At 53.3% G+C, this 12,919-nt stretch overlaps 1 protein-coding gene across 4 annotated transcripts in view; it reads left to right on the plus strand.

Annotated features, from left to right (window-relative positions):
- Positions 1-6,637: 6,637 nt before the first annotated feature.
- Positions 6,638-12,919, plus strand: part of RALY (RALY heterogeneous nuclear ribonucleoprotein) — an 87,977-nt gene continuing 81,695 nt past the window's right edge. For 3 of the 4 annotated variants that reach the window (XM_062204049.1, XM_062204054.1, XM_062204055.1), the window contains exon 1: positions 6,638-6,792. The gene's annotated coding sequence lies outside the window, so the exon portion shown is untranslated. The remainder of the gene's footprint in view (positions 6,793-12,919) is intronic. The other variant, XM_062204051.1, reaches the window with a different exon arrangement.

The following is a 12,919-nucleotide window of genomic DNA, read 5'->3' on the forward strand; positions in this document are numbered from 1 at the left end:
ATTTTGGTGCAAAATACTTTGAAGGCATTTTTGTTGTTGTTGTTGTTGATTTATTTATTTATTTAATAGTCAGAGTTACACAGAGAGAGGAGAGGCAGAGAGAGAGAGAGAGAGGTCTTCTGATGGTTCACTCCCCAGATGGCCGCAATGGCCGGAGCTGCGCCAATCTGAAGCCAGGAGCCAGGAGCTTCTTCCAGGTCTCCCACGCAGGTGCAGGGGCCCAAGGACTTGGGCTATCTTCTGCTGCTTTCCCAGGCCATAGCAGAGAGCTGGATTGGAAGAGGAGCAGCTGGGACTCGAACCAGCATCCATATGGGATGCCAGCACTTCAGGCCAGGGCATTAACCCGCTGCGCCATAGCGCCGGCCCCGGCATTTTTTTTTTCTCATAGTATGCATTTTCCATGTCTTTTGAAGACTCCTTGTACATTTTCCTATTTAATCTCCACCAAAGCCTTGATTTGTGTTACAGATGAGTAAGCTGAGGCCAGGAGAGGTCAGGGACTAGCCCGGGGGGATGCAGACCAGGATGGGACCCCAGGTCTGCCTGACTGGAGGGTGTGAGCCCTGCACTGTCATCTGATATGCAGAGTCTGCCATATGCCTGGCCCACAGCAGATGCTTAATGGGGCGTTACTTCCTTTCTACTCTGGTTTATTGCCAAGGAATAAAGCATTCAAAAGTTAGGAGTTGAAAACTATAGCCATTTTATTTGCTTATGATAGTGCAATCTGGGCTGGGCTCAGGTGGCTGGTTTTTGTGCTGATTTTGAATCTGATCACCCTGAGTTTGCATCCAGCTCGAAGGGCCTGCTTTTAGGGCCTCTTCAAAGATCTCTCCAGCAGGGTCGTCAGACTTCTTCCACAGTTGTTCAGGGCTCCCAAGAATGAGTGTTCCAAGAGGACCAGCTCCAGCATGTGAGCATTTATCGAGCTTCCAAGTGCGTCATGCGTGGCAAGGTTTATTTATTTAAAGCTTTATTTACTTGTTCGAAAGACATAGTTACAGAGAAGCAGAGGGAGAGACAGAGAGAGGTCTTCCACCTGCTGGTTCACTCCCCAAATGGCTGAAACGGCTGCAGCTGTGCTGATCCAAAGCCAGGAGCCAGGAGCTTCTTCCAGGTCTCCCATGCAGGTACAGGGGCCCAAGCACTTGGGACATCTTTTGCTGCTTTCCCAGGCCATAGCAGAGAGCTGGATTGGAAGTGGAGTAGCCGGGACTTGAACCAGCGGCCATATGGGATGCTGGCACTCCAGGTGGCGGCTTTACCCGCTGTGCCACAGCACTGCCCCACAGCGCTGCCCCCATAAATCTTAACAAAAAAAGTGCCTTTGTGTTCTTCATGCAGACACCTGGGTAATTGGGTATTATCCCAGCTGCCTCTATTCCAGCTGGGATTCTTGTAGCCCCAAGGCCTCCCGATTGGCTCCAAAGCTGAGACATTCTCGGGCCACTGGTCAAGAATTCCTGCAAACAGGCCGGCGCTGTGGCTTAACAGGCTAATCCGCCGCCTTGCGGCGCCAGCACACCAGGTTCTAGTCCTGGTTAGGGCACCGGAATCTATCCCAGTTGCCCCCCTTCCAGGCCAGCTCTCTGCTATGGCCTGGGAAGGCAGTGGAGGATGACCCAAGTGCTTGGGCCCTGCACCCGCATGGGAGACCAGGAGAAGCACCTGGCTCCTGGCTTCAGATCAGCGCAATGTGTTGGCTGCAGCGGCCATTGGAGGGTGAACCAACGGCAAAAAGGAAGACCTTTCTCTCTGTCTCTCTCTCTATCCACTCTGCCTGTCAAAAAAAAAAAAAAAAAAAAAAAAAATCCTGCAAACAAGAATACCTGAGACTACATGACACCAACATCTGGCAGACACTCTTAAAATACTATGGAGACGTGGATTTGGAAGATTCACGTGGAGAACAGGGAGGGTGGGGCAGGTGACACCTGCAGAGGTACATCTGAGAGAGCAGGGCTGGAGCAGAATTGGTTGAAAAATCTCAGGAAGAGTGTGTGGTTCTCTTAGATCCTGGCAGTGGGGGATGGGAAGGGGGCAGAAGGGCGCGTGCATCTCTCATTTCCTGGGCACTCAATGCTTTCTGCATAAGATGCTCCAGAGATGGTTTTTCTCATTAGAACAAATGCCAAAGATGTAATGCCTTCCTCGTTTATGTTTTTCTTGATGTGCTTCTGCTTAAGCAAGTGAGCCCTTAATGTCAATTTCAATTAATGTTGCTGCATCTGATCTTGGTGGTGAAGCTCCAGGATGCAATTGGGGGTGGAGGAAGGTTGGGAATGGGGGGAGGGGAGGTGTTCCCCCTTGTTTGGAGGCTTGAGGCACTGGTGAGGGAGGCACGGGGAGGGAAGCGTGGAAGATTTGCTCCCTGTGTAATGAAGACCGTACTTGAAAGCGGTCAGCCTTTTGTTTTATGAAAAATGAGTGTGGAGACCCAGTGGCAAGCAAGATAGAGAGTATAGCAGGGGCTGTGAGGGCTGAGCCAGCGAGCAGTGAGAGACACACAGCTTTACCTTGACCTGTGAGAGTCCTCAAGCCACCAGTCACCGGGCTAGGGCTGCACACTCCAAGCCTGCAATCTGCCGTCCTAGAGGTTCCCCGATTCTGCCAGACACTGTTTCCCCTTCCTCTGAGGACGACTCAAAGCTCGGTGTGCGATCTGAGTTCACAGCCATGCTCAGAGAGGTAGAGATGGTCGGTGTAGCCCGCCAGCCCTTCCCCCTTTCCTTTGTTCCCTCATTTCTCCCTCCCTCCCTCCCTTCCTGTCTTTCTTCCAGGGGAATCTGTTCAGGAAAGAGAAGACGTGAATTTATGTTCTCCAAGAGACAGGTTCAGGAAGGATCGTCTCTCCTTCTAGCAGTCGGAATTCTTGTTCTTCATCCTCTTCTTCACCCTACGAGCACTTTCATGGGTCAGGCGCCACCACACACATTATTGCCAGGATTCACAGCAACCTTCGTGGTAAATGTAAGTTAAGCCCATTTTATAGAAGAGGAAATTGGGGCCTAGAGAGAGGGCGGGCTTGCCTGGTAAGTAGCAGGATTAGAATCTGAACTGAGGTTTGTTTGAATTCTGGCTCCAGAGTCATTCTTTACTAAGCTCTTACGACAGCCAGGCTCCTGGCTAAGACTTGCTAGCGGGTACATCTGAAATGAAAAATCTGGAACTTCTATTCAAGCTCCAGACATCCACATCAACAAGGACTAAGCCTAGAGGTCAAGCTGCAAGCTGGGAGGGCTCTAGCCCGGTTCTGCTGCAGCTCTTGATGGGCAGCTTTCAGTACACCTGATGTGCGAGATGCGCTCGCCGGGCCTCACTTCTCTAGCCATAACATGGAAGAGTGGGACCAGATATCTCCAAGAGCCAGTTCAGTGCAATCCAACCTGATGGCACAAACAAGACTTCCTGCGTGACTCTGCTGGCGGGATACAAAGATGGACAAGACAGACCTCGGGGCCAGGCGAGCTGGATGTGTGCACCTATGATTACAAAGATGGAGCGATAATGCTTGCAGTGTAGACAGCTTCACTGAGACTTGCCCCGTGACGGTGTGTGTGGCAGGACAGACGAGAGGCAGGCTTTGTGGAGCACTTGGTCTTGGAAAGAATTAGAACAAGTAGAGGTGGAGGTGGGAGGAAGCTTTTCCCAGGCAACGGGACACGGACAGAAGAACCTGGTCAACCCATAAAACTGTAAGAAGTAGCGAATTGTTGTTTTTAGCAGCTAAGTTTTTGATGTGGTGCGTTTTACAGCTCCAGGCAAACTAAGCGGCCGCCTGTATCCTACAGGTCAGAGATTGGCACTCTTGCAGACCGGAGCCTGCAAGAACTGACCTGCAGATGTAATTTATCAGGTTTGCACAGGGTTGTTTTAAAATATTGGAGGCAGCCCTTAAGAGGACTCCAGTGGTTTGAAAACCCTCTGGGGGAGGTGTCTGTTCCAGCAGGAAGAATCATGACTTCCACACTGACAATCAAACGGTTTTGAATGTTTGTTCTTAGGCGCTGTGCTAAGTGCTTCCCATACATTTATCTTCTTTTTAAGAAGGCTTGCAGCAAGCCCAGGATGTAGGGAATTCATTATCCCCATTTTAAGAACCTGGTGCTTGCCTGGGGGGGAGGGGAGGAAGGTAATTTGCCCAAGAGCACACAGCTGGCAAGTAGTGCAATGGGGTCTGGACCCAAACACATTGGAAGGCAAGGATGGCAGCCTGCAGGCCACCGGCAGTCCTCAGAGGTGTGCTTTAGGTCTGCACAGCGCTTTCTTTCTTTTTTTTTCCTGTAAAAATCTGAGTGAGTTGCCAGCAGTTAAAACCCAGAATAGGAGTGAGAGCTTTTTTTCTTCCCCCTGATAGATCTGGCAATTGGCAACACTGGGGGCCTGCTCCCACATAAATCAGCTGCATCCCCTGGAGGGGTGGGAACCCCTAGTCTGGCATGAGTTCCTACTCCATGTTACCTTACACCTGACTCACTTGGCTAATTTACCGTACCTTTTGAAATTCATGCATAAAAGGGCCTCTCTGAGAAAATGACATTTGGGTGGGAACCTGAAGAAGGGTCAGAAGTGAGCCATACCAGTCCACAGAAGGAGCGCCAGAGCACCTGAGGCAGCCACAACAGCAGGAGCAAGGGCCCTGAGGTTGCAAAGGGGCCGGTGTGTCTGCAGCAGAGTGACGGGGGTGAGGACAGTGGAGGAGGAGCTCAGAGGGTCGAGATGGCAGGGCACACAGGACTTTGTAGGACGTAAACCTAATCCTCAGTGCCAGCAGGGAACAGGACATCACCTGCACAAGCAAGTTTCCCAACAAATGTCATGAGCAGGTGAGCGCCTCAACTTGCCTGGTGGTGAGGTAGAATGGAGATCAGAGAAGACTTCTCAGAGGTGGTGGTCCCCGAGCTGATCGTAGAACTGGAGACAAAGGGGAGGAGCAATTCAAATAAGGAAAACGCTACAGCCAGCGGTTCTGTGATAAGCAAACCAACACAGTGGCCAAGCCAGGTGTGTGGGAGTGGCCAGGGTGGTGGAGGGGAGGAGCCAAGGAATGGCCAGAAAGGGAACACAGGAGGCTGGCAGGGACTAGATTAATTCATTGGTTGGCTGATTCCTTCACTCAAACATTTATTGAGCTCTAGGTGCGTGCACTAGTTCCAGGAACATAGTGATGTACCGGCAAAAATTCTTGGTCCCAAGGATCTTACGTTTTAGTAGCAGAACCCGACAAAAACACATAGAGAAATAAATGACAGAACAAGAAGCCAGCCTAGACAACAGCTTTACACGGATATTCAGGAAGGCTTTCCCCCAGGAGGTGACAGGTCTCGCTCTCGGTGTCACCTCCGTCTGATTTCTCTCCCTTCCGATACGGGGGCATGGAGGGCATCAAACCACGGAAAGGCAGTTACAACTGCTGGTGCGGCCAAACGAGGACGCGATGCAAACTCTGCGGCGTCCTCAGGAATCCAGGTTCCTAGGCGGATTCTGGGAGAAGCGAATATGAGAAACACAATCACGACATCACAGATCAGAGCGGGCATGGACAACCCGTCTGGTCAGTTTCCAGCCTTCAGAGACAACTACAGCCGAGGTCGAAAAGGACACTCCTGGAAGACCCTTCTGGCGCTCCCCTGGGACACTGACTCAGTGAGAGATCCCTGTAGGACCGTGTACAGGAGGCAGGGCCTCCACCCAGGTCAACATCGGGTATCAAACATCTGCGCTTCTGAAGAGCCTGGAATTTAACCTGCTTTTCGGGTGGAAGTGGCACCTGCTGCCCAGGCCCTCCTCTCCGCAGCCCCTGCGCCCAGCCCCAGCCTGGGCGGTGAGGAACAATCCAGGCGCCGCGTTTCTCGCAGGAGGAACTGATGCCCCCGCCCACCGCGCCCACCCCGAGCACCCCCCGCTCGGCCCTCCCCTCCGGCACGCCGCCACCTTCCGCTCCTCCCGAGGGGCCGCCCCGGCGCCCGCGGCTCCCGGCCGGCTCCCAGCTTCCCCGCTGTGGGGTTCGCCTCAGCCCCGCCCCCTCCACGGGTGACTCCGCCCCCGGCTCCCCTTAGCCCCGCCCACAGCCGCTCGTCTTTCGCGCCCTGCCCGGGCTGCCCGCTCTCCGAGGACTCCACCTTCTTCCATTCCTGCGCTCGCCACGCAGCGCCCCCGCCTCTCAGACCCGCGCCGCCTGCGGCTCGGTCCTGGAGTCCGGGGCTCTCCCTCCCCGGCGGGCCGGACGCGCCCCTCCGCCCCGCCTCCCCGCCAGGCCCCGCCCCGGCCCCGCCTTCCTCGTCTCCCCGCCGAGTCTCTGGACCTTTCCAAAGCCAGGCTGAGGGGGTGGGGAGAGCCCATGCGCCTGGGGGGCCGGGCTGTGGCCAGGCGGGGCGGCGGACTCCTCGTGCTCGCGTCCCCGTGCCCTTCCCGGGAGGCCCAGGCGAGAGGACGGGGGAGCCCTGGGCCGGCGCTGAAGCGGCCGCGCGGGCGGAGCTGGGGGAAGCCGCTCTGCGTACCCCCACCCCCGCGCGCCCGAGTGGTGCCCGCCGAGGGAAGGACTCGCAGCGGCGAGGCTCGCGCCGCTGTCAGTGCGGCGGGGCGCGCGAGCTGCGCGGCGCCGGGCGGCCCAGCCGAGAGCGGCTGAGGGGGCGGGAGCGGCGCCCGTGGCGACCCCGGCGAGCGTGCTCAACCCCCTCTCGCCGCGGCCGAGGCCGCCGCCGCCCGCTCCCCCTCCCTTCCGCCCCCGAGTGCGGCGGCGCCGCCTCCTTCCGCGCCGCGCGGCTTCCTCCGGACCTCTCGGCGCGGGTGAGTGGGGGCCGCGGGCGTCTCCTCAGGGGTGCGGGGAGGTGTTCCTCGTGCCTTCTTGGTCTCCCGCCTCTTCAGGCTGGCCGCTGCCTATTTTTAGAAACTCTTTTTTTTTTTTCCCCCGGCCATTCGGGGAGTCCCGAGAGCCAGAGTAACTCCAGGCCCCCTCCCTCGCCCCTCGCCCCGCCCCGCGCCCGCCGCCCTGGGTCGCCAGCCCCGGCCCACCCGCGCCCCGGCTTTCCCTGCCGGCTTCCTCTCCGCGAGCCCAGAGTTGGCGGGGTGGGCCCGCGCCCGCTTCGAAGTTGGAGTCTTTGTGCTGGTGTCCCGCCCCGCCCCGCCGGGCGAGGGGAGGCGAGTGGGGAGGGGAGGCCGCGCCGGGGAGGCCTCGGGCGGGCAGGGCCCGGAGCCGGGGCTTTTTCCGGCTCTGGCGCGGGGGTAGAGTCCGCGGGCTCCCGGAGGCTCGAGGAACTGGTCCTGCCTCGCACCCTCACGGGCCTGAGCGCCTCGCGCCTGCTGGCCCTGGGTTCATTGCACACTTCGGGCTTGGAGCAAGAACAACAGGCCCACGAACTGGGGCCATATTCCACAGCTTCCCCAGTCCCCTCGCGGCCGAGCCTCAGTTTGCCCCTCCATGAAAAGGGGGAAGGAGAAACTCTTAAGGTGTTCGTGCATTCAAGGAGGGAACTGACACGCGAGAGAAGTGGTTAACACCTACAGGTCACGTTTAATGAGGCTCGACTCAAACTTCCTAAGCCTTATATAACGCTCACAGTGGCCCTCTGGAGTTGTTCTTATTTGTAGGCACAGAAATGAAGGTTGCAATGAGGTTAAAGAATTTGCTCCAAGTCACAGTTAAGTGCAGAGCGAGGGTGCTGGTACCTGTTAATCAGTTCCTGGTGTGATCCTGTGTCATCGCTTAGCGCCGGGGGGGGGGGGGGGGGGTGGGGTGGGGGATTTTGACCTACCCTGGGTCATACCTTGTGCTTGGAGACGGTTCCCGGTTCTCCCTGACTGCTGGGCCCCCGGGCGCTGTGCTAAGGATGAAATCCCACCCCGGGAAAGGCACTAAGGATGAATTTGTTGCTACTAGTGCTTTTGGAGGCGGTGGATACAAAGGACTGCAGATCAGGAGCGCAGCCGAACTACGCTGGACTTTGGCTTAAGGAACCCTTGTCTTTCTAAGCAGCAAGGCGGGCCACCGTGGCACGAGCCTGCCTTTAGACTGCACATTCTCTGTGCTAGTTAGATTTGTAGATCCTAATTTGGGCGGGAACAGTTTAAGCCATCTGCTTGAACTCTCTCCCTTCAACTAAGGTTTTATTTCTCCTATTTTCATGTAAGGCCCCCACGAGTTAAAGTGAACTAAAATTAAAACTTTGGCAGGTGTTCCACTTTTCCAGTGCGTTTGATCCTGGTTGTGGGGAGTGTTTAAAAATCAGGCAAAGGAGTTTCTGGGCCAGGTCTTGAGGAGTTTCCTGTTGTATGCAATGGTTCTTTGGAGTCTGGCAGATCTGTGCTCTACCCTCATCCCCAGCAATTCTGGAGTTAGGGGTTGTTTGTAGGAACAGGGAAGAGGTCTTACAAACCATCTGGTCTACCTTTCATGTCTGTCTCTCCTCCTATGACCTGACCCATGAAAGAGGAAGTAAGTTGTCTAAATTCAGGCTGCTTTAGAAGTAGAATTCCTTGGGCTGGTGTTGTGTGTGTACCTGGTTAACTCGTCGCCTGCAACGCTGGCATCCTGTATGGGTGCAGTTTATTTTTTTTTTATTTTTTGATAGGCAGAGTGGACAGTGAGAGACAGAGAGAAAGGTCTTCCTTTGCCATTGGGTCACTCTCCAATGGCCGCTGCGGCCGGTGCGCTGTGGCCGGCGCACCGCGCTGATCCGAAGGCAGGAGCCAGGTGCTTCTCCTGGTCTCCCCTGAGGTGCAGGGCCCAAGGACTTGGGCTATCCTCCACTGCACTCCTGGGCCACAGCAGAGAGCTGGCCTGGAAAAGGGGCAACCGGGACAGAATCCGGCACCCCAACCGGTGTGCCGGCACCGCAAGGCGGAGGATTAGCCTGTTGAGCCACGGCGCCGGCCCGCAGTTTTTTTTTTTTTTTCCCTTAAAGATTTATTTATTTATTTGAAAGTCAGAGTTACACAGAGAGAGGTCTTCCATCTGCTGGCTCACTCCTCAATTGGCCTCAATGGCTGGAGCTGCGCGGATCCGAAGCCAGGAGCTTCTTCCTGGTCTCCTACGCGGGTGCGGGGGTCCAAGGACCTGGACCATCTTCATTGTATTCTCAGGCCATAGCAGAGAGCTGGATCAGGAGTGGAGCAGCCGGGAGTCGAACCAGCGCCCATATGGGATGCCGGCACTGCAGGCAGTGGCTTTACCTGCTATGCCACAACGCTGGCCCCATGGGTGCAGTTTTGTGTCCCTCTGTTCTACTTCTGATCCAGCTGCCTGCTAGTGGCCTGGGAAAGCAGCAGAGGATGGCCTAAGTGCTTGGGCTCCTGCACCCACGTGGTAGACCCTGATGAAGTTCCTGGCTTTATCCTGGCCCAGCCTTGGCTGGTGTGGCCACCTGGGGAGTGAATCAATGAATGAAAGATCTCTCTTGTCTCTGCAAGCTGCCTTTCAAATAAATACTTTTTTTTTTTTAAAGGACTAAAATTCCTAGTCTTCTCCCTCCAAATTCAGTAATACTTTTATTTTTTCATACCTTCCCACCTCTTTAAAGAGCACTAAACCATTCCTTTAAAATGGTAATCCTGAGGACATTGTAGTCCCAGCCACTTTTATGCTTCATGTTTAACGTTAAAAGGAGGCTAGCTTTGATGCACAGTTGCACCAGTTTTCATTTTCATAAATTTTTACTTTAAAAATATACTGTTTACTATTTATGGTTTATAGTACTCTTCTAGAACTATTATCTAATTTCATTTTTTTTTTTTTTTTGACAGGCAGAGTGGACAGTGAGAGAGAGAGACAGAGAGAAAAGTCTTCCTTTTGCCGTTGGTTCACCCCCCAATGGCCGCCGCGGCTGGCGCGCTGTGGCCGGCGCACCGCGCTGATCCGAAGCCAGGAGCCAGGTGCTTCTCCTGGTCTCCCATGGGGTGCAGGGCCCAAGCACTTGGGCCATCCTCCACTGCCTTCCCGGGCCATAGCAGAGAGCTGGCCTGGAAGAGGGGCAACCGGGACAGAATCCGGTGCCCCGACCAGGACTAGAACGTGGTGTGCCGTTGCCGCAGGCGGAGGATTAGCCTATTGAGCTGCGGCGCTGGCCTTTTTTTTTTTTTTTTTTAATTTCATATTTCTAATCCAGTTCTGCGAGGGAGTCACGGAGCTTGGTTTATGTCTCCTATTATAAGGCAGTGGAGACATAATGAGGTTAGGGCATTTGCCTTAATCCCAGAATTAGGGAATGGTGAGGTCAGGACACCGCAGGAGCAGGGGTATTGCAGTGGCATCATGAACTGATGCTGAACTCTCTGAACCTCAGTTTCCTTATCTCTAAACTCCTGGGGTTGTTGTGGGAATTGAGAAAATGGCTGTGGAAGTATTTGTAGTAATAGTAATAATAGCTCACCTTTGCTAAGTGCTTAGCGGGTAATGCAGTCACTGGACTAAGGGCTTTCCATGGAGTGTGTCGTTTAATCCTCCTTAGAGTAACCTATGAGTTAGGTGCTGTGTTTATCCCTGTTTTACAGAGGAAGAAACAGACTTAGGTTACATGGATAAGTGTCCAAGTCAGGATTTAAACTGCAAACAGTGTAAAGCTGGCAAGCTTTAAAAGAAAAAAATAATTGTGAAATACATATATAACATAAAACTTAACAACTTCTAAGTGGATGGCTTTGTGGCCGTAAGTACACTGACATTGAACAGTCAGCTCCACTGTCTTCCAGAGCTTTTTATCTTCCCCAGCTGAAAGTCTGAACCCATTCAACACTAGCTTCCCAGTCTCTCTTCACCCCAGCCCCTGGCAATCTCCATTCTACTTTGTCTGTAAATGTGGCTACTTAGGGGATCTAGTATTAAAAGTGGGATCATATATTATTTGTCCTTATGTAATTGGCTCCTAGTCTCAGAGTGCCCTGGTAATGCACTCTGGTAAAGTGATGCTTAGTCCTCATCTGTAGCAGAGTGTGATGTGCAGGCCCAGAGCAGGAACCTGGGCCTGGTTGTATCTGGTGAAGACTCCTCTCCCTTCCCGTTCCTTACTGCTGAAGCTTTTTCAGGATCTCTGCTGGCCCCCTCTGTATCTTCAGAAGAGACTTGAGACTTCCTACCCTTGAGATAGAACCAAGACAGTAGCGCCTAGAGGCCTTGTTTGCCCTTGTCTTTCTGACCATCCAGGGTTTGGGCATATGGGGCTGCAGTGCTATGACAGCAGCTTGGATAAAAAATATTCAGAGGATGATTAAGGATTACCTTTATGAAGTGCTTCCTCTCTGTGTCCATAAAGGCACACAGGAGGGATTAGCTTTTGGGATCTGAGAGGGCATTTTTGGTTCCTCACTGCTTGCAGGTGGTTAAGATGAAGTTAGATGGTACATTAACCTCTCAAAATTGCCTTTGGTTTGACTGTTTTGCTATCTGTGTATTTGAGGAGGTGGGGGTGTTTATGAAAGATGGTTGGAATTTTGTCTTGGTAGCATCAGGAGGTTGGGATGGGGTGCAGAGAGGGAGGTGCTGTGGACCAGAGATGGATAATAGGATAACACACCCATGATCATGTATCTTATGTTGTGCTTTCCCTAAAGATCTGATGGTCCAGCGTTGCCTGTATATTAAGTATAAGCCCGTGTGAGCACTGAGGTCAGAGTATGCTGAATTGTTTATTAAATAGAATCTTGTAGTTGAGGGGGCCTTAAAGTCAAAATTTATTTTTATTAATTTGAAAGAGAGCTCATCTGTCAGCTGATTGGCTCCCCAACAACTCCCCTGCCTGCAACAGCTAGGGCTGGGCCAGGTCGAAGCCAGGAGCCAGGAAACACCATCCAAGTTTCCCACATGAATGACAGGAACCCAAGTACTTAAGCCATCATCTTCTGCCTCTCAGAGTGTGCATTAGCAGGAAGCTGGATGGGAAGCAGAGATGGGACTCCATCCCAGGTGTTCCTTTGGGATGTAGGCATCCCAGGGAGCTACTTACCACAACACTTGTGCCCCCTTAACGTCGTTTCGACCAGCTGCGTGGCCAGCATTTGCGTTGGCTCCTTGTTGAGATACTGTTTCATTGGATGCCTCCTGGATGTCTTGGGGATTTGGGTGCCTGCAGCCTAGTGGGTAGACAGGTAAGGAGACAGGCAGTATGAGAAGTGTGACGAGATCAAGCACTGTGAGAGCACAGAGGAATGGGACATAACCAGCTTGAGGGTAAAGGAATTCTCCCCGTCACCTTTTTTTTTTTTTTTTTTTTTTTTAAAGAGATTTATTTGAAAGGCAGAGCTACAGAGAGGCAGAAAGAGAGAGAGGGAGAGGTCTTCCATCCACTGGTTCAATCCCCATTGGCTGCAACAGTTGGAGCTGAGGCGATCCAAAGCCAGGAGCTTCTTCTGGGTCTCCCACATGGGTGCTGGGGCCAAATGAATTGGGCCATCCTCTACTGCGTTCCCAGGCCATAGCAGAGAGCTGGATTGGAAGTGGAGCAGCTGGGACTCAAACAAGTGCCCATATGGGATGCCAGAACTGCAGGTGGCAGCTTCACCCTCTACGCCACAGCACTGGCCCTTCCTCCTCACCTTTTTTAAAAAAAGTTTCTATATTTTCTTTGAAATTTTAATTTTTGGGGCCAGCATTTTGGCATAGAGGTTAAACCTCTGCCTGTGATGAGGCATGCTGTATGAGCTCTAATTCAATTCCCGGCTGCTCTGCTTCCGATCCAGCTCCATGCTAGAGTGCCTGGGAATATGGCAAGGGATGGCCCAGGTGCTTGGGCTCCTGCACACATGTGGGGGACCAGGAAGAAGCTCCGGGCTCCTGGCTTCTGCCTGACCCATCCCTGACTATTTGGGGAATGAACCAGCAGATGGAAGATCTCTTCCCCTCCTTTACTTACTCTGTAGAAAAAATAATAAAATTTTATTTGAAAGAAAAACATGGAGAGTTCTATCTCCTTATTCATCCCTCCAA

The sequence above is a fragment of the Lepus europaeus genome, chromosome 10 (genome assembly GCF_033115175.1).
Source record: "Lepus europaeus isolate LE1 chromosome 10, mLepTim1.pri, whole genome shotgun sequence".
NCBI lineage: Eukaryota > Metazoa > Chordata > Mammalia > Lagomorpha > Leporidae > Lepus > Lepus europaeus.